Source organism: Canis lupus, chromosome X (genome assembly GCF_048164855.1).
Source record: "Canis lupus baileyi chromosome X, mCanLup2.hap1, whole genome shotgun sequence".
In the NCBI taxonomy this organism is placed as follows: Eukaryota; Metazoa; Chordata; class Mammalia; order Carnivora; family Canidae; genus Canis; species Canis lupus.
In genome coordinates this window covers 34973364-34996508 of record NC_132876.1, presented here as the reverse complement: position 1 = coordinate 34996508, position 23145 = coordinate 34973364, and the positions used below count along the sequence as shown (strand labels likewise).

The 23145-nt window shown below is 35.2% G+C and overlaps 1 long non-coding RNA gene across 1 annotated transcript in view; it reads left to right on the top strand.

Annotated features, from left to right (window-relative positions):
- LOC140628585 (uncharacterized) overlaps window positions 1–10684 on the top strand; it is a 28267-nt gene extending 17583 nt beyond the window's left edge. The window contains exons 2-3 of the long non-coding RNA XR_012026656.1: window positions 5878–6091; window positions 9126–10684. This is a non-coding gene — a long non-coding RNA (uncharacterized lncRNA). The remainder of the gene's footprint in view (window positions 1–5877; window positions 6092–9125) is intronic.
- Window positions 10685–23145: the final 12461 nt, after the last annotated feature.

Here is a 23145-nt window from a genome sequence, read left to right as displayed (position 1 = left end):
ATCCAGTGACTGGGTCAATGTGAAGGTACAAAACCCCGCCCCTTATCTCAATTTGAGATAATTCTGAAAAGCGATTCCAGCTCCAGAGCTCCCCAGGAGATCAGCTGAGGCCTTTGCTGTGACTATCACAATTCAACTTCTCCCTCTGCCCAGTCCCGCTGCCCTCACTCTTCCCCTCACAAATGTGTATTCTATTCCTAACTTCCAACAGCACATCTATGTCTCCAAGTGAACCCCACCTTCAACACTTGGAATAAGAACTTAACTAATGTATAACTTCATTTTTATTGAAAAACGAATTTCAAGTTTCGGGCACTTTATGAGGTCTAGGTGATCTTTAGACTTGCAATCCATTTGCTTATATTTTGGAAAAACAAACTCTTGGACTTTTATCTAACTTCCAAGAGTATATAAAGCTTTTTGTATTAATGCATTTGATGAACTTGGTCAAGTTGTCTTGAATGCAAAGCTTGGAAAAATTATTTTTCTCCATTCCCAGGCTTAAGTGGCTTCTTTCTTCCCTAACCACAGATACTGCTTTTGTGGTTAGCCCCATTTCCATTGCGTTTCTCTAACACACATCACACTAACAGCAACAATTACATTTATGGCTCAGTGTCACACTGATGAGAGACTTGGAGGTCAATAGGCAATTGTCAGCAATTGAATCTTCTTCACTTCCGTTATTCCATTCTTTCTAATTCTTCCCCTCTACTTCCTGCCTTGCTGCTCTTTGCAAGAATTTAAAAAACACAAATCATAGCCAGTGTCTGTTCAGCCCTGGATTAAAACCTGAGGTAGAAATGTGTATTAGCCTTAGGAAAAGTACAAATGAAGGAGGAGAATAGGAGGAAAAGAAAGACATTTTTCCAGAGAGACAAAAACTGCAATCCAATAATGACACTTACTAATTTAATAAAATGTGAGACCATGCCCAGCAAAAGCTTGCATGCTAATCATTTCATCATTCTGGTTCACAGTAGGAATTCCAGAGATTGCAAAGAAGAACAAATGTTAAAAAGGGCTAGGGCAATGTTCTTTTCTCTTTGCTTTATGAGAAGGAAAAATAAAAGGTACTCCGTAATTTCTTATCTAGGGATATATGCTTCCACAATGTCTTCTATTTCTTATTAAGAAAGACATGGAATGAGCTAAATAAGCAAAGTGACTTAAACTCATATGAAGTTTCATTATTATACACTCATGTCATCACCTTGTGTCTATTTGTTTTAGAAAGAATTGTACTTACTTTAAGGAATTCAGCATGTTGTGAGAGTTCCGTTAATTTCCTTTTGTGCCCTACTTTGTTTGGGATTTAATTGCTGTTGGGTACCCGAAATGACTACGTGTCACAAGATGATAATTTACTGAAATCTGACATGATCTAGCATGCAGAGAATTCATCAGGTTTATTTGTGAGTTTGGAACCATGGTAATCAACAGTCAGGCCAGATGTTTTATGGGCTAAAAAGAGATACCAGGCAATGTTGAGTGCGATTATCTAAGTGAGAAACACCCACACTCCCTAGGTGTAATGGTGAGTGTGGATGCTTCAGTTTCATGTTATTAAGACTGGCACTGAAAAAAAAATCCTACTCAAATCTTTCATCCATAATACAGCACAGAGGAATAATTTCAGCCTGAACTCTGGATGCAGTGTAGGAAAGGATAGAGAGATGCTGTGGCATTAACTCAAATGAATGGTAGTTTAAGTAGGGCAGAGCAACATAAAGGCAAGAATATATGCATATTCAAATTACCCATCTGCACCATCTACTTACACTTGAGGCATTTCAGCATGCTTATTACCCAGGAACATTTTAATGAGGTGCTCACTCTCAGTACCTGAGCTAATTTGCGTCTCCCAAAAGATTATTTTTTATATGATTCTAAAAGAAAAATAAAAGAGGGCTGAATATTTCATAGGTATATTTCAGGGGAAAAGCCTGTCTCTTCATGAACTATCTCAATGTGTGTAGTTCTGTTATTGGTTAGCATGTAAGATTAATGCATGTGTCAATAAAAAGAGACACTTTCATTAGAAATAAGTAATATAAATATGATAGACACATCTTCAAAATATCAGTTTTTATTGTTGGCTTGTTGATGTGGAAAAATATGAAATTGTGGACAGCAAAAGATAAATGTATAAATAAAAATGAATATAGAAATGATATCTTCACTATTATTTTATACATGAAACTATACAATTTTCCAAGCAACTAGTAAACTCATTAAACCATTATGTTTCTGATTGCATATTTTAGATAGTTAATAATTTAAAATTCTTACCTCATAGACTACCATACTGATCTCATCATAGGGAGAAATATGACTTTAGTAATCTGTGAGCTTGAATTTTTGTAACAATTATCAAATCACATACAGTGGAATAATTGTATATACATTAAACAAATGAGAACATCAAAATAAAAGATTTTGGAATGTGAGTCTAGTTAATGCCTTTGCATGTTAAGTCAAAATGTACAGACATCCAGGATATTTATGATCCCCAAGTGATGACTTATGACATACTGTTTCCTTGAATGAAAGCTATGCTCATTACATGCATAATCTTTTCTTTCAGAGTTTCCGTAGATGAAAACTATTTTCCCATATGGTCTCATGGATCACATTAAAGTGTTCTAAATCTCAGTCTCCTCCTTTCTAAAATGGAAGATTTGAAAAATATTTCCTTAATCTACTTTTGAATTTTCAAAGTATATGATTCTTTAACCTTAATATTTTTCTTTAAAAAAGACAAAACTTCTATAACCAATGAATATGAGCAGTGTTTTATTAGGATATCACTTTTATTATGATCCCAGTACTGTTGTAAGAGCCAACACTCAACAAAAGGGACCCTAAACTGTTTTCCAACTTTTATATTGATTCAGCAAAGAGAATGTTTTTGCAAAAGTAGCATTGTTTGTAGCTGCTTTCATTAGACTTCTATATATTGTCACAGGACTATATAAAAAATGTTCTCTGTTGCACTTTATTTATTAGGGCAATTTCATCTTTACTGGTGGACCCATTTATCAGAAGAGTGCCCACTTGTGTCCTGTCCAAATTTATAAAGGGTAGGTAGTTAGGAACCCTTCACTTTGGCCTCTTGCCTTGGGTTGAAGAGTCATGGGCAGACAGCAGGCTATACTTGTGCTTCTTACTTCCTCACATCAGATTTATAAAGTGAAAAGTCTAATTGAACCTTATTTGGGAGAAGCAAAAAAAAGCAGACTTCTTGATTTTATTCAGTTTTAGACTCCTGGGGCCAATGGCAGCCACATCACCATAAGTGAGCATGTTGTGCTCACTTGAATTCAGCAGACAGACCAGAATCATTGGAAACTTTAGCTCTCATTTTGATAACATGGAAACACTTACCTTCTGGTATTACAGAATTATAACATATCTATATCTACCTGTATACATCTTTCAGAGAAAAGTTGGCTGATGTCTTTATTGCTTTGGAGTGTTTTATGTATAAACTCATATACATTTTAAGCATAGATAATTTCTGTAAAATTATAAAATAGCAAAGAATGCTAGATGGGAATTTAAGGATGATTTAGTGAAAGTCCCTAATTTTCTAGATAGGAACTCTTGGGACTCAGAGATATTGAGTGAATCACCACAAAACCAGGGGTTGGCAAGGCTAGGACTACAAAGCTGGTCTTTTTCGACATACAAACACCAGGTCCTCCTGTTTTGAATTCAAATGTATCATAAGAAATAGTGTGAAGAGTTTGTTTTGCTCACCTTAATTTAGGGGCAACTTATCTACAGTATCCTGATGTCTAGGTATATTGAGAATTTTGGCCACTAAACAGTGCTTGAAGTTGAGGCAGCAGAGATCCACCACACAATTGTACTCACTGCATATTTTTGCACCAGATTATAAACTATATTCTTCATTCGTGTGTGTGTTAAATGCACATTTATTTTGAGTGCCTGTTTTGTTCAATAAAGAGTTACATGCCCTTCAGAAGGCAGGAATTTTCCAGCACTGGGGCCAAATTATAGAGCTAAACTTTAGAGAAAAAAAGCACAGTATGTTTCCAATCACATCTATTTTTATGCTGTGAACACTCTTCTTGTACCGTGTCATTAGGACCTTTGTGCCTTATAGCTTCAAAATAAGCTTGTTGTGAGCAATATTTTACATCTTTATTTTACATTTCTTCCCAATTCCCTTTCCAAAACACACACATATATCATCACTGTTGAGCACCATCCCGTGGGACAGAGAACACACAGGTGACCAAAAAAAAAAGATGACAAAGAAGTTGCGAGGTCATCTGGAAAACAAAATAAGATGAAACAAACACTAACTCTTGTTTTCTTTTAAACAAACAGCCTGGGGGGATGGGTTTTTTCTCACTACAGAAAGAATCCAAAACATTAAATAGCTTAGCACTACTTAAAAAAAAAAAAACCTCTTTTGAAACGTCTGTCCTTAGAAGGTGAAAATCTAGTCTGACTCCTTATCACCAAGATATTTCAGAAAGCAGTTATTCAACTCGATCACAGGATGTATCAACATTGGTGATCCTACAATGTATCTTCACAATAAGTTATCTTCAAGGCTCCCAGAAACTCAAGAATGAGTACAAAAATAATCAAGCCTAAGGCACAATTTATTTTAATAATAGAGGGGCTATTACTTGTTGAATGTCTACCATGTACCAAGCATTCTGCTGGGCCGTTCATACATTCTATTCTCTCTCTACAAAACTATGACATTGGTATTTTATTTTTATTTTACAATTGAGAAAACTGAGACTCAGAAAGTAAAGTGATCTCCTCCGGGCCATTGTGGTGCAGCTGATTGAAAGCTGTGTTTGTGTCATTGAAAGTCCCTTCTTATTCTACTGGGCAACCTTGTCCTAAGCATAAACTTTGGATATTTTTACTGTGGCAGGAGGGAATGAGAAAATGTATTCACTATTTCTCGACCCTCTAAACTCCTGCATGACCTCCAGCATCTAAACCTGTCTTTTATACTCGATAAGCTAGTCTCAGGCTGAGAATCAATTTATCTGGGCCTGGAAACTTGAGTTCCCTTCAAGAAGCCAAGTTACTTCCTATCTCCTCAATTACCATGGATTTCAGTTTGTTTATTATTATATTTCTTGTACTATTTCTATTCTGGATAACCTTGAATGAGGGGACGTTTATGCTTTCTTTCCAATCATGCTGTATTCCCCATCAGTGATTTACTCCTGCCACCATTGGATAAAGTGCTATGAACAGCACTGGTTATTGACCTCAAAGACTGCAACAACTGACAGGCATTTTGATACATCAACCCTATCTTTCTTTGGGAATACATGAATGGTGATCTGGCCCTTCTAGGGCCTTAGATTTTCTTTTCAAAACTTTTAGTACAGGTGATGATATTCTTAACACTGACAGTAGTTTATAGGCCACCAAAATTCTAGTTTTAAAACACTTCTTATTTATTTTACAGAATTATAGCCACAATGGTCTGGGTGTGATACATTGTATATATTTCAGGTATATTTTTATGAGAAGTAAACCTGAAATTGGTCCCAACCAACAAGTCCTCTCAGGGTCTGTAGTTTCACCTTTCCAGAAATATAAACAGAAAGCATATTTAGCACCTGGGAAGCTCATTTTTTCTTTAGGCTAAGTTCTAAATAGGTGGTGAGCCTGGCTGTTCTGACTCTCCCCCATCTATCATTGTACTGCTCCTTGGAGAGTAACCCCTTCCAATGTATCACAGTCTGGATTATCTCATTACATGAAAAACTGTTGTCTCAAGTGTTATTATATTTGATTTCATTACATAATTCTTTGAAAAATTTTCTTTGGCCGAATCTTTTCCTTAAGAATGTTAACTTTCATCCACAGTACAAATCAGTTTGAGAATCACCATGTGTTTGAATAAAGTAAATAGAGCTGCAATCAAAATACCAAAGTCTGTACTCTGGTAAACGAGCTGGAGAATACAGTCCAGAAATAAAGAGAGCCATGGTATGAGGATGTTAGACCTTGCAGATCATCTCATCTTGCAGACAAGGAAATTAAGGACAAGAAAAATGAAATGATTCACTCAAGTCACAGGGTAAGTTCATTATTGAACATGAAGAGAACACATGTCCTGTGAAAGCTGTTTATCCTTCTATATCCCTTATTTTTAACATTGACTGCACGTTTGAATTACTTAAAGAACTCTTAAAAATACAGATGTCTGGGCCTTATCCGCAAAGATTTGGATTTAATTCATCTAGGGTGACAGCAAGTCATTTGTATTTTTAAGGCCCTTAGCCAGACTCTTCTACCATGCATCCAAGAATGAGAGCTACCAAACTGTATCATGGTGCTTCCCTAAAAGTAGAAGCATAAATCATTGATTTGGCGGCTACAGTGGAAATGCCTGTTCTCTCGAATGAATCTATTAAGACCTTTTCTTGATTAGGTATGTTGGAGGAGCTGCTACACAAATGGCATGATATGATAATAAGCCAATGTCGGGGTGTTGTCCCAGACACCTAAGTGATCCCCCTTTGGCTTATTACGAAAGGAATTCTAGCTTCAAGAATCTCCATGTTTTGGATCCCTGGGTGGCTCAGTGGTTTAGCGCCTGCCTTCGGCCCAGGGTGAGATCCTGGAGTCCCGGGATCGAGTCCCACATCCGGCTCCCTGCATGGAGCCTGCTTCTCCCTCTGCCTGTGTCTCTGCCTCCCTCTCTCTCTGTGTGTGTCTCTCATGAATAAATAAATAAAATCTTGAAAAAAGTCTCCATGTTTTGTAGAAGATGACTGGTTGTTCTTTATATCTTCTGCTTCAGGAAGCCATCACTGAACCTCCTTCTTTGCAGTCTTCTTTAGATGTCCTTCCTATGTTCTGTCACAGAACTATGTGATTCTGTGTGTCACCACAGATGCCATATTGCATAGGATTGAGATGAGGGATTTTTTTTTGGCCTGTTTCTCCCACTAGACTCTGAGAAATATTAGGGGAGGAATCAGCTACTTGTGTTTGTATCTTTGGAAATTTAACATATTTCCTGCCAGAGAGTACCTGAGAGGGGAACTGAATTTGGAGTTCTAAAAACACAATTACAATGAATTTAGTGAAACAAGAGGAGAAAATGTTGCCAATTCAGAATAAAGATAACAGAAGAGTGCCTGGTGCCAAAAGGACCAAAAATCTGGTTTGCCTCTGCTATTCTTGTAAGGAAAGAATATGATGCACAAAAGACTCTTTAGCCTGTTTCTTGCAATGTTGGATCCCCAGTGCTTTGAACAGGCTGACATATAGTAGGTGCTGAATGAATATTTGTTGGAATAGTAAAGTGTGTGATATCTTGTTCTTAACAAATAGATACACTTGCTCCTACTAATTCCTACTCCTATCACTTCCCCAAATATGTATGAATTTCTTACACATAGATTGTGGTCAATAATAATTAAATGTACGATTAGTTGAAGGTTCCATTCTATAAACTATTCCTATGCTCTTCAGATATTTCTTGTCTTAGACTGTGTTAGAAAAAGGAGGTGTCATTGTAGTCTGAAATAATGCTTCCCTGAAAGTAGAATTCTGGTGCCTTGCTGTAAGGGACATCACGGAGATCCTGTCTCACAGGTGTGAACCATACTGCCTGGAGTTCAAGTTGCTATGGTTCACTAATATATTTAGATATTCATTTACAGACAGGCTCAAAAGTCAAGACTAGTATCAAAACTGTCTCTCTAGGCCCAACATCAGTAACTGGGCTAACTCCCATCCACCTCTCCCACCAGGATTTTTTTTTAAAGATTTTTAAAATTTATTTATTCATGAGAGACACACAGAGAGAGGCAGAGACACAGGCAGGGGGAAAAGCAGGCCCCATGCAGGGAGCCAGACGTGGGACTCCATCCCAGGTCTCCGGGGTCATACCCTGGGCTGAAAGCGGCGCTAAACCGCTGAGCCACCTGGGCTGCCCTCCCACCAGGATTTTGTCCTAAATTACTATTTGGCCTCAGATTAGCCACTTGCTGCAAAGGACCAAAACCACTTTATATTCCAGATAAGTAGCCCACAAGGGCCAGTTGAGATATCAGGCTTTAGTCAAGTGGACTGGAATTCAAGGCTATTACTTTCAAGAAGAAACTAAATTATCAGGTCTTGGAGAGAAGCACCATTGTCTTATTTATTGTCCTTAAAAAAATCTTCGGTAACCCAGAAGCCAGGAATCATCCTGACACATCATGTTCTGAATCTAGATACCAGTAGAACATGGAGGTTCAGTGAAGAGGTAACATGTGACTTGAACAGCTGAAGCAGAACCATGAGAATATAATTTTAAATTGCAGCAACATTCTAAGCTCCACAAAATACAGACTGAGAATTGAGGAACAGGCTGTGGTAGGAGCACTATTGCTATATGACCTGTGTCAGTACTGGCCCAGAAACTAAGATGAGATAGTCCTATAGTTATGATCAGTTAGTAGGCAGGACTGTGGGGAGCTAAGGAGGTTAAGATAAACAGAAAAGAAGACAGGCACTAAGGTCCTATATTCATATAAATCCAAGAAAGCTCACAGGTCTATAGGGTTTTCTCCTTGCCTATTGAGTCTTTGGGAAGCTAAGTCCAAGGCGTATTTTCATGTTCATGGCAAGGATGTGGGTGAGGAAGGAGCAAGATAGTAGTTTGGTTTGGTATTTAAATGAGGAATAGCCAATCTCTTATTTTTTCCCAAATAGAAAAAATAAGCAAATATGTGTGGCATAAGAATAAGAATTTATCTGGGCTGCCTTAAATCTTTTCTGGAATGAAACAGAGAATAATAAGTAAAAATATAATTGATCATATTTAAAATCTCCTATGAGGAAGGAATGGAGGAGGGGATTTTTAAAACATTGAACTTTTGTATGGTAGGTATGCTAACGAAAATCTTGATTTTTTCATATGACTGTAGAAACACATCTTTGGTAATTACAGTTCTTTTGATTTTAAAAATAAACCATACATTTGCTTGTTTTCACTACAAAACAGCATTAATAAAGACAGTGTAGTATTAGCATAAAGATGAATATATAAATCAATGGAAGAAAATTGAGAGTCCAGAAATAAACTCTTATATTTATTGCCAATTGATTTTTGACAGGATACCAAACATTTCAACAAGGAAAAAAGTCTTTTCACCAAATGGTACTGAGACAACTAGATATCTACAAGCAAAAGAATGAAGAGGGACCCTTACTTTACACCATACACAAGAATCAACTCAAAATGAATTGAAGACCTTAATATAAGGGTTCAAACTATTAAACCCCTAGAAGAAAACATAGGTGTAGATCTTAATGAATGTACATTAAGCGATGGCTTCTTAGTTATATCACCAAAATAAAAATCAACCAAAGGAAAAAAATGTTAAGTGGAACTTTATAAACATTTTAAAAAAGAGTATTTCAAATGACACTCAATAAAGTGGGTTTAATGCATGTAACAGGAGAAAACATTTGCAAATCATATATCTGAGAAGAGTGTGGAATACAGAATATTTAAAGACACCATTGCATCTCAGCAATAAAAACACGGATAAGCTGATCAAAACAGGAGCAAAAGACTTAAATAGAGATGTTTTTCAAAAATGATGTAAAAATGATCAATAAAGTGGTGCCTGGGTGGCTCAGTCAGTTAAGCATCTGTCTTAGGCTGAGGTCCTTATCTCAGGGTTCTAGGATGGAGGTCAGACTCTCTGCTCAGACTCACAGCAGTCTGCTTGTCTCTCTGCCCCTCCTGCTCATCGTGTTTTCTCTCTTTCAAATAAATAAATAAAATCTTGCAAAAAAAAAAAGGTCGATAAATACATAAAGGATGCAAAACATCAATAGTGATTAGGTAAATGCAAATCTAAACCACAATAAAATACCATGTTACACTCTCTAGAATGGTTAGAATCAAAAAGACAGACATCATGCTTTGGTGAGGATGTGAAGTTGGAACCCTCAAACATTGCTGGAGGACATGTAAACTGTGCAGCTGCTTTTGAAAACAGTTTGGCAATTGCTTAAAAAGTTAAATATAAAGTTATCATATAACCCAGCAATTTCATTCCCAAAAGAATTGAAAAACATGTTTCTACAAAGACTTTTACAGAAATGTTCATAATAGCATTATTCATAATAGTTAATAAAATGAAAATGACCTAAATGTCTATCAACTTATGGACAGACAGGATGTGGTATATCCATTCAATGGACTAGTCTTCAGCAATGTCCATTAATTGAAGGATAAAAACTGAGATGTATTATCCAGCAATGAAAAGGAATGAGATACTGACATATGCATTGAAAGTGAAAAGAATTCCATATTGATACATAGCCCAACATGGATGGACTTTAAAAACATTGTAAGTGAAGAGTAAGTGAAAGAAGACAGTTACCAAAGATCATTGATTGTATAATTCCATTTATATGAAATGTCCAGAAGAAGCAAATGCATAAAAACGGACGTAGATTAGTGCTTGACAGGGGCTAGAGGGAAGGGGGAAATGAAGCCTGCTTCTGTGTAGGGAGTTTCTTTTTGGGGTGTCTAAATATTACAGAATTACATAAGGTAGTGATTTTTGCACACGCTATGACTATACTAAAGAACACTGAATTATACACTTTAAAAGGTTTAATTTTATGTGACATGAATTATGTCTCAATAAAGATATTATTAAAAAATATTGATGGCTGTCTGTAAACCTTGCCAGGAAATACAATGCATTCAGAATAGGTCCTCAAATTTTTCATAAACATTTTTCATCCAAACCCATTTGTAAGTTTTTCTTTTCACGCATCTGTTCCAAAGGAATATATATATATATATATATATATATATATATATATATATATATATATTATCATACAATACATTATCATATTACCAAGGAGGAAAAAATCCAGCACTTACAGAAACTTAAGTACAAACAAGAAGCTTATCTGAGCAGAAACGAGAAATGTTTTGTTGGCAAGCCATGGAAAAACCAAACTTGTTCATTTAACTTCTTGCATTCCAAGGTCCATTTATGTCACGGGTTTGAGTCTAGTAACCGCATAACTTGTGATAACAGTTACTGGATACTTCTGCATTCATTTAGAGGCAACTTTTTATATTTGTGGCCATTTGTTGCAAAATGGGAATTTCGGTACTGACTCAATTAGTTGGCTTTATGAAGTTTCACAGAGGAAAGCAGAACACAAGAGAGAAAGAAAAAAAAAAACATTCTTAGAAGTGTGAGGGTCTTTCAGCACCCCGGAAGAGGAAGAGAGGTGCCTATGTGTGTGCATGCTCACAATCACAAAGGCAAAAGAGTGAAGGTTGAAGCCATAAGACTTAAAAAATGGTGATTTAAAATGATGACTTAGGAGAGTGCCATATAATAAAGACAGAGGACCTGAAATACTCATTTCTACTTCTCTGGAGGAACCTGTAATGTTCCAAAGGGGTTAATCATTGAACATCACAGGGCAAAGGCCCAAGACATCAGGAAGTTTCATAAAGATCAGCGGCCTATAGTTTCCTTTCATACTTTTTTAAACAAAGATAAACAGGACACAGGACATGTTCTTTTCTTAATAGCTTTATTGAGGTATAATTGATGTGTAATAAAGTGCAGTGTTTGTATCTAAAGTGCTCAATTTGGTAAGTTTTGCCATATGTTTATGTCTGTAAAGCCATCACCATAACCAAGACAGTAACCAATGAACGAATTCCACATCACCCAGAAATTTCCTACTGTTCCTTTGTAATCCTGTCTTCTTGTCCCTCCCTAAGCATATCACCTTATCTTCACAACTGTCCCTCCTTCCTCCACAGAGCACCTGCAAGTCTGCATTTGGTCACCGTAGGTTACTTTGTACCTTCTAGAGTTTTATATTAATGGAATCTTACGGAATCTACTCTTTATTTTCTGGCTTCTTTTACTTACATCATTTTGAAATTCATATGTGTTGTTATGTGTATCAATAATTCATTATTTTTATTGCCTATACCACAATTTCTTTTTTTTAATCATTTGACCTGTTGATGGACATTTGAGTTGTTTTCAGTTTGGGGCTGTTGCAAACAAAGCTACTCTGAACATTTGTATATAAGTCTTTATGTGGCCACGTGCTTTCATTTGCTAATTAATTTTTTAAAACATACAAACTATTAATATGGCAATCAGGATTTATTTTGACTGAGAAATAGCATAGTAAAGTTCTTTTTTTTAACTCCAGGAGGAATTTATTTGTTATTAAAAAAAAAAACCTCTGCTACGAAATGACAAAACTACTGCTTATTTGAATCAGTTCTGTGTAACTATTTGTCAAATCATCCGTAGAACAATTATACAGTTACCTTGTCAACAAATGTAAATTAATTCTTTTCTATTTTTAAATATACACGTGTATATATATACTTTTTTAAAAAGTAGGCTTCACGCCCAGTGTGGACCCCAACACGGGGCTTGAACTCACAACCCTGAGATCGAGACCTGAGCTGAGATCAAGAGTTCAACTGAGCCACACTGGTGCCTCTATTTTTAAGTATATTTTATGTTAATTATAGATATCACCAAATTGCCAGTGATCTTTTCCCTTATACTCTGTAGTTTCTATTATTTTTTTCACCAGGTGTGTATAAATTGTAAAATAAAGCAAAATTGTTTGAAATTATTATTTTTTTCCAATGGATAAAGCAATATTGAGAAAGAACAAAGCTAAAGGCATCACACATTTCAAACTGTATTACAAAGCTACTGTAATCAAACCAGTATGGTACTGGCATAAAAACAGACACATAGACCAATGGAACAGAATGGAGAACCCAGAAATAAACTCATGCAAATACAGCCAATTGATCTGTGATGAAACCACAAAAAATATGCAATGAGGAAAGGATAATCTCTTCATGAATGGTGCTGGGAAAACTGATATCCACATGCAGAAGAATGAAATCTCAACCCTTATACACAAAAATCAACTCAAACTTGATTAAAGACTTAACTGTAAAACTTGAAACTTTAAAACTCCTGGAAGAATGCATAGAGAAAAAAAACTCATTGACAATTGGCTTTGGCAATAATTTTTGGGGTATAACACCAAAGGTGCAGGTAACAATAGTAAAAATAAACAAATGAATATACATCAAACTCAAAAGCTTCCGCACAGCAAAGGAACCTATCAACAAAATGAAAATGCAACTTATCAAATGGAAAAAGAAAATATTTGCAGACCATCCATTTGATAAAACTTTAATATCTAAAATATATAAGGAACTCCTACAACTCAGTAGCAAAAAGACAAATAACTGATTAAAAACATGGTCAAAGGACTGGGATAGATATCTTTCTGAAGAGGAGAGCTAAATGACCAACAGGTACATGGAAAGATACTCAACATGGCCAACTATCAGGTAAATGCAAATAAAAACTGCAATGAGATGGTTAGGATGGCTATTATCAAAAAGACAAGTTATAACAAATGTTGGCAAGGATGAGAATAAGAAGGAAGCCTTGTGCACCATGGGTGGCAATGTAAATTGGTGCAGCCACTGTGGAAAACAATATGGAGGTTCCTCAAATAATTAAAAATAGAACTACCATATGATTCAGCCATCTTACTTCTGAGTATTTATTTAGGGGAAACAAAATCAGTATCACAGAGTGATATCTGCCTTTCTCTGTTCACTGCAACATTATTCAAAATTGCCAAGATATAGAATCAACCTAAATGTCTGAATGAAGAAAATGTGATATCTATCTACCTATGAATATTTTATCCATAAAAAAGAAGAAAACCCTGTTATTTGTGACCATATGGATGAACATGGAGGACATGGAGTTCAATAAAATAAGTCAGATAAAGAAAGGCAAATACTGTATGATCTCACTTATAGGTGGAATCTGCAAAAATCAGACATGCAGAATCAGAGAGTGAAACAGTGATTAGCAGGGATTGGGGGCAGGGGAATAGGGAGATGTTGGTCAAAGGGTACAGATTTATAGTTAATAAAATGAATAAGTTCTAGGGATCTAATCTATAGGACGGTGATTATAGTCAATAATACTCTACTGCATACTTGAAATTTGCTAAGAGAGTACTTAAGTGTTCTCATCTCACACACACACACACACACACACACACACACACACACCTCAAAAGGTAACTATGTGAGGTGATGGATGTGTCAATTATCATGATTATGGCAACCATTTCACAATGTATACATGTATCAAACCATCACATTGTACACCTCAATACATAATATTCTTGTAAATTATACCTACAATAAGGCTGGAGAAAAATTATTTAATTTCTTTTTCATTTGGTCCCCAAACTAATCCCTTTAAAATTTATATCATTCAGTAGTATCATAATTATTATTATTATTATTTATATCATTTATATCATCAGTACTTTAAATATATTTTTTCATTATGATGTATCTGGATGTGCAAATTAAAAGGAAAAATTGAGGCAAGTTTTTATAAAGCTCAAGTTGAAGATTTTCTCTTTAAATTAGTAGTTTTATTATGATTATTTTTAACGATGTAAGAGATTGGGCCAGAATTCTCCACATAAATACTTCAGAGCTTCACTTGACTGTTTATATGAAGGTGTTCACAAATATCATTATAAAGTGGATTTGGGGGGCAACTGGGTGGCTTAGTTGGTTGAGCATCTGTCTTCAGCTCAGGTCGTGATCTCAGGGTTGGGCTTCCTGCTCATTGGGGAATCTGCTTCTCCCTCTCCCTCTGCCCCCTCCCGGCTCATGCTCTCTCTCTCACTATCTCTCTCAAATAAATAAATAAATAAAATCTTCAAAATTAAAAAAGAAAGTGGATTTGGGCATATGGCCTTTCACGAGAAACACTTTGTCATATAATATGAATGAACTGGGCAAGGGAGCCTGGGTGGCTCAGCGGTTTAGCGCCACCTTCAGCCCAGGGCCTGATCCTGGAGACCCGGAATCCAGTCCCACATCAGGCTTCCTGCATGGAGCCTGCTTCTCCCTCTGCCTGTGTCTCCCTCTGTGTCTCTCATGAATAAATTAATAAAATCTTAAAAAAATGAACTGGGCAGCTGACAAGTTTATCACAGTGTATTAGATAAAAATTGGAATGTATTTCTTCTTTCAAAGGAAAGGGTTTTGGAAAACATTGAGTTTTCTACCACAAACCTATTTTCTGTATCTTTCTTTCCTTTGATCATGACAATAATTTATAAGGTATCATCCCAATCCAGCCCAAATTGATATATTGTGAGAGCTCTTCTGTGCCTTTTCATGAGGGTTTGGGATATCTTCACAGTGTTTGCTAAGAAAAAGAAGGTGAGAATGGGAAGAATTGTGTTCCTCACATCCTGCATATATTAGTGTTGGGACATCTTTAAAGGACACTCTAGATAAATCATTAATAATAATGTACTTATTTATAATATTTTATAATAATTTTTATAATTTTTATAATAATTTTATATTATGTATATAATAATAATTTTATAATTTTTATAATTTTTATAATAATTTTGTACTTATCTTGTGAGAAACTTCATATATGCTATACCACACTATGCTAAAATCCTCATGAGAGTCTCAATGGATAAGTAATAGTATTATCTTCTTTTAACAGAAGACTTGAGGCTAGAGAAGTTAAATAGCTTGCTCCTAATCACCTGACCTGAAACAGGCAGAGTGGGAGTGGAACCTGACTTGATGAACTCTATTGGTCTTTCTTGAAGGAGGGAGATCATGTTTATTTAACACTTATTTAAGTGTTAGGTGCGTTATAAAATTCTCAACACTTATCATTACCATAGGCACCTGGGTGGCACTGTCAGTTAAGTGTTCAACTCTTGCTTTTGGCTCTTATGGTGATCTCAGGGTTGGGAGATGGAGCCCCATGTCAGGCTCTGTGCTCAGCAGAGATTTTGCTTGAGATTCTCTCTCTCCTTCTCCCCCTGCCCTTCCTACTCATGCTCTCTCTCACAATCTCTCTCTCTTTCAAATAAATAAATAAATCTTTTTTTAAAAACAAAACCTAATCATCACCATACTTCAGGGAGAAAGAACCATTATGGCCTCCATTTCATAACTACATGTATTTCTATAAGGAAACCAAAGTGCAAAGAGGTTTAATAATGTACTCAATGGCACATACACTGGAAGTAAGCAGAAGCTCAGGAAGATGAAGACAATCCAGGTATTCTTACCCGTAGTCTAATGCTCTTACTTCTATGCCACATCTAACAATAGGTTAGGAGAATATCTTGAGAAGACCTGGATAGCAATTCTCTTTCCTGTGCATTTTGGGATCAAGCTGGGTCTTGGGTCTATGCTTTTTGCCAGAATAGTAGTGGGAATTCTGGAGTTTGAAGAATGGGGGGAAACAAAGTTAACATGTTTGCAATGCTGTGCAAAGCCCAATGAAGTGGTCTAAATTTTTCCTTTATTGGGTCCAAATTGATACCATTCACTCATTTCTGCTTAAAATTATTATAAACAGAAAGTAAATTCAATGGCTTTGTAAGCAAAATCATCTGGAATATTCAGAAGCCAAACATCTTCTTCCCTTTGCCCACAATCTCAGAATAAACTCATATGGCAGATTCATAGAATAAAGGAACACAAAATTAATCAAATATTAATTGTTTTCTTTTCATATAATAGGCAATAAAGCAATAGTACACTTCATATAAAAGTATACCAGTGCTCAGGGAAATGGAGATAAATACGAAACTGAAAATACCCAGTAGGAAAAGACTAGAGTTTAATCAACAATGATATATGTGTATAGAATACTAATGTTATGGTATTTAGACATTTTTGGTATCTGGTGATAGCTACTAATCAGCTGCAGTTTTGTTTAAAAAAGAGCTTCCAGGGGCATCCTGGGTGGCTCAGCGGTTTAGCGCCGCCTTCAGCCCAGGGCCTGATCCTGGAGACCCAGGATTGAGTCCTGCATTGGGCTCCCTGCATGGAGCCTGCTTCTCCCTCTGCCTGTCTCTCTCTCTCTCTCTCTCTCTCTTTCTCTGTGTCTCTCATGAATAAATAAATAAAATACTTAAAAATAAATAAATAAAATAAAAATAAAAGGAGCTTCCATAATGTATGGAAATATGAATCTTATTTAATATTTGAGAATGTCCAAGAATTCTCAGAAATTTAAAGGCATAATTTATTTAAATAATTTAAATATGGGACCAATCCCTAAACCACCATGCCTATAAAAAAAACCAACTTAGATCTAGAGTATAAATTGTTGGGAGAACTGTACAATTCAATGACACTGAACCAATGTACTAAAAATGTCCATTAACAGCCTTTTAGTTTCAGAAAGATTCATATTATGTTCAGCTAATGATTTAATAGCAGGTGAAAGATCTTATCATTTCTTTGAATTTCTCAAATTCTAGTCCTATTTTTTAAAAGCATGATGTATTGGTCTAATACATTTAATATCATTGAGATAATCATATTCAAATACTTGAATTTCATCAAAGGTGGAATAATCCATTCAAATTGTTCAATGCCTGAGACTTGCATTTCAAATACTATTTATTGCATTTTTAGAATTGCACAAATATAACTATTGTAAAAACTCAGAAAATATAAAAATTGTGTGAAGAAGAAAATAAAAATCAAGTAGTACCTCACTACTTAGAGATAACCCATTGTTATTTTTAGTATATATCTTTTTCAGGTTTTCTGTACTTTTTCTACACTCTTGAAAAACAGCTTTCTCCACACATACTTTTTGCATCTTGTTTTTTTTTTTCCTTCACGTGATATTGAATTTGCTTTTTCCGTCTTAGTCACACTTCAGCCTGCTCCAACTTTCCATCATCCCAATGAAACTGATGAACCAAATGGCCACTTTGTTGTCTTCATCTTTCTCCATGACTCAAAGTGCATCGTATAATATAGTAGCCACTATCCACATTTGGCCGTTAAAAGCAACTCAGTTTTTCAGTCATGGTAGCCAATTTCAAGAGAACAATAGCCACTTGTGGCTGGTTGTACATGGGTCAGACAGCACAGATCTAGAATATTTCCATCACTGCAGGAAATTCTTTTGGACAGTGTTTTTTCAGCCCTCCAAAACCTATTTTCCTCTAAGTGTCCCTTAGTCTGGTAAATGGTATCAATGTTAGTTGTTGGCCTAAAAATCAAAAGTCATTTTTATTGATATCCTTCCCTCTACTGACACAGAGAATCTCTCTCTTATTTAATAAAGGAGAAATACTTAAATCATGATAGATGAAAACGTTTAAAAATAAAGTACAAATTAAGTGACAATACAATGAATGTGATGTTCACATCCAAAAAGGTTGAAGAGTAAACTGGACAAAAAGCAATATTTCATGTTCATAAACAGACATTCTTGATGGAAAATATACTTCAGATCATAAAGGGAATACTGGTGAATGTGCAAGAAGAAACAGCAGAAAAATCTACCTCAGGGGGTGGATTTTTTTCCTCAGAATTGAAATCATCAAGGTAACCAAAAATGCATAATATTTTTGTGCATTTAGATAATTCATTTAATCATCTTGTTCTAAAATATACAGTATAGTACCAGAAAACACATTATCTGTTCAAATACTAAATATCAACAGAAAAGGAGATTTAAAAAAAAAACTTCTACTATAGCGAAAAATTATAAAATACCTCAGAATAACTTTCGGAAATGTGTAGGATCTCCGGAAATCATAGAATTTTATTTTGGCAAATAAGAGAGAAAATTACTAGTAAATAAAATATGTACTACATAATTTGACAGGAGGAGAATTTGATGAACAGATAATAACTATCATCTCTAGTGCTAATTTAGTGGTGTCACTAAGATAATTTTGAACTTAATAATGAAGGGATCTTGCACTACCAGATTGCAAATATTTATGTATTGCAAAGCTAAAATAAGTCAAGGTGTAATTGATACAAGAGAACAAAAATTCTTATCTATATAATCTGTGTCTTTATCAATGTCTATGAACTTTATTATAAAGGTGGTTTATTCCACATTAGAAAATAATGATGAGCAATTTGTTAACACTTGTTAATCCTAATCATAGCAGGAAAAGTTGAAAAAACTTTACAAAATAAAACTAAGAATTGAACTCATATGTAGAATTTAAGAAACAAAGCAGATGAACATAGGGAAAGGGAAGGACAAATAAAACTAGAGGCAAATAGAGAGGAAGGCAAACCCTAAGAAACCTCCCATTTTTTAAAAGATTTAAAAAAAAAATAAAAAAAAATAAAAAAAAATAAAAAAAAATAAATAAAAATAAATAAAAAAAAAATAAAAGATTTTTATTTATTTATTCATGAGACACACAGAGACATAGGCAGAGGGAGAAGTAGACTTCCCACAGGGAGCCCGATGTGGGACTTGATCCCAGGACCCTGAGATCACGCACGACCTGAGCCAAAGGCAGATGCTCAACTGCTGAGCCACCTAGGTGTCCCAACCATAAGAGAATCTTAACTCTAGGAAACAAACTGAGGGTTGCTGGAGGGGAGAAGGGTGGGGGGATGGGGTAACTAGGTGACAGGCACTAAGGAGGGCACCTGATCAAATGAGCACTAGGCATTGTATGCAACTGATAATCACTAAATTCTACCCCTGGAACTAATAATACACTATATGTTAACTAAAATGAATTCAAATAAAAACAATTTTAAACCCTAAGAATTGACCATTAAAAAAATTCTGTATGTAAAAAGCTCACAAATAATTATACTAAAAAACCCAAAGGATATTGAAACATTTGCAACACTTGAGAGGATAAGGGTAAGTACCTTACCATGTTGAGTTCTAACAAATAAATGAGCACAGCTGAGACTATCCTAACAGAAAAAAATGTTTGTAGGACAAGACATGGAATTCACAAAAGAAGGAATACAAATGGTAAACCTACAAAAAATCAATTCCATATTCTTAGTAGTCAAATTTAAGCTAAAAGAACTCTGATAACGTTGCTTCTCTAGCTTCTCTATCAAAATGACACACGTTTCTTTATGATTAGGTATCCAGTATTGGCAAGAAATTGAAAATTTTCATACTTTGCTGGTGAGATTGTAATTTACCAGAAACTTTAGGTAAGGAAGTTAAATAATATATGCAAAAAGCCTTTAAAATATTTAACTATGAAAACTTTGACTCAGAAGTTCCAATGGGCATAAATTCAATGGAATTTAAAGGATAATGCTTCATTTTTCTGTCCAATATTTTTCATAAGAATTATGAATTTATACATATATAAACAAAGCAAGTATATATATGTATTTCATTCATTTTAATCACTACATATATATATATATTTTAAGATTTTATTTATTTATTCATGAAAGACAGAGAGAGAGGCAGAGACATAGGCAGAGAAAGAAGCAGGCCCCCCAAAAGGAGTCTGATACAGGACTCAATCTCAGGACCCCAGATTTACAACCTAAGCAGAAGGCAGATAGATGCTCAACCACTGAGCCATCCAGGTGCTCCTATACATATTTATATTTATATATATGAATATATTTATTTATACATGTATATGTATATATATATGGGTTAGTACACAGTATGTTTATATATATAAAATATACAGGATCAGTGTGTGTACATATATGTATACACACACACAGATATATTGAACACAGCAACAATATATATTTATATGTTATATAAATAACATTTATAAATATAAACAAACAAAGCAAGATCTATCCAGACTTGGTGATAGCCATTAAATAAAGTATCTACATTATACTTGTCCCTGCTTTGTCCAGAAGAATGATGACCCAATCGCCTTTTCAGATACATCAGGGCTCTTCTCATTTCTGTTCCCACCCACAGACTTTACTTCTAGAGTTCTACCTCTCAGGATATAGTATCTACTGTAGGCTTCTTGACATGCTGTATTCTGGCAATTGCAATTCCTGTATGGAATCAAGAAGAGTGGAGAGGTTGAGATAGTGAATAGCCCTTGCCTTGTCCCAAAAAGCAGCTCCCTTGAAACAGAGAGAAGCCTATCCTGTTCTTTGACTGGTCTGATCCTTGAGTCTCACATCTAGGGCACATATAACCATGAAGACATAAAGCACTTCCCACCTCTTTACAGGTTGGCATACTTCAGCTAATTGTTGCTTGTAACTCATCCCTTGATTTTTTTAAAGCTAAGTTTCTGGTAATACTGACAGTTCAAGGTTTTATTTTAGCTTATATCTTTTGGGGCATCCTTATAGGTATTTTGGTGGGAGATTGAGAGCAGCTGATTCGGAATTTGCTGGCCAAAAGCCATTATAATCTTAAAATTATGATCAATTGTCGATCTTTTTTCCCTGACTGTGAAAGAAATCTTTTCATCTTATGGAAGTGGGTAGAATAATTAAATAATCATTAGGCATTTTAAATATCTTTTGGGGAGAAAATAGAGTATAATTTTTATATAGCTTCATGAAGATATAATTTACATTACATGAAATCCACCCATTTAAATTCTACAATTAATTTTTAGCTGTTTAGAGAGTTGTGCAACCATCACCATTATCCAATTCCAGAACATTTCATCACCCCAAGAAAGAAACCCTGTACCCATTAACAATCACTTCCTGTTTACTCCTAACCCCCAACCCAAGCTCCTGGCAACCATTAACCTACTTTCCATCCCTGTGGATTTGCCTGTTCTGGACATTTCATATAAATTGAATCACACAATACATGTTTTTTTGTGTCTGGATTCTTTCATTTAGCCTAATATTTTCAAGATTCATTCCTATAGTAGCATGAATCAGTAAATCATTTCTTTTTACTACCAAATAATGTTCCATCGTATGGATATAAAATATGCATCAGTTTGTGAACATTTGGGTCATTTCCACTTTTGAACTATTATGGATAATGCCGCTATGAAAATTCATATATTTTAGACATATTTTTTTTGTGTACATACCTAGGAATGGAATTGCTGGATCATACAGTAACTTTATGTTTAACTTTGGGGAACTGCCAAACTATTTTTCACAGTGGATTCACTAATTTACAACCCCCCAGCAATGTCAGAGGGTACCAATTTCTCCACATCCTCACCAACATTTGTTTTTTTCTCACCAACATTTGTTATTTTGTTTTTCTTTCTTTCTTTTTTTAAAAAATTCTAGGGATCCCTGGGTGGCGCAGCGGTTTGGCGCCTGCCTTTGGCCCAGGGCGTGATCCTGGAGACCCGGGATCGAATCCCACGTCGGGCTCCCGGTGCATGGAGCCTGCTTCTCCCTCTGCCTCTCTCTCTCTCTCTCTCTCTGTGACTACCATAAATAAATAAAAAAAAATTAAAAAAAAATAAAAAATAAAAATTCTAGCCATCCTAGTGTATGTGAAGTTGTATGTCATTATAGCTTCGATTGGCATTTCCCTGATGACTAGTGATGTTGAGCATCTTTTCATGTGTTTCTTGGCCATTTGCATATCTGTTCTGGAGAAATGTCTTTTCGTGTAAACAGAACAAAATTTTTACAATGTATGATATTTATTGTCAGCAACCATGAGTGAAAAGCTATCTGGAAAATACTCGAAAAATAAAATAAAATAAATAAAATAAAATAAAATAAAATAAAATAAAATAAAATAAAATAAAAATGCAGGTTGTTGGGATCCCTGGGTGGCGCAGCGGTTTGGCGCCTGCCTTTGGCCCAGGGCGCGATCCTGGAGACCCGGGATCGAATCCCACATCGGGCTCCCGGTGCATGGAGCCTGCTTCTCCCTCTGCCTGTGTCTCTGCCTCTCTCTCTCTCTGTAACTATCATAAATAAATAAAAATTAAAAAAAATATATAAAAAAATGCAGGTTGTTTAGAAGGAAATGCATCATATCTTTCTGTTTTTATTGCATTTTGAAATTCCTTGTGTAGAGACCAAACCTTATCAGAGATACCATGTGAGATCATCAGAAAACATCCTATTTTTCGTCCTACATTCCTAATTATATTGGTCTGTTGATGGTAAGATCTCTTCATTTATGTTATCTAAATAAAAAGCAGGATCAATTTCTTTACTTTTAGAATTTTGAACTGTAAAATGCATTAGATATTATTGTGAATTTATGTTAAAAACGGTTTTGTTTTGTAAATCAAATTCATTTTTAACAGAGGAGGAGACTG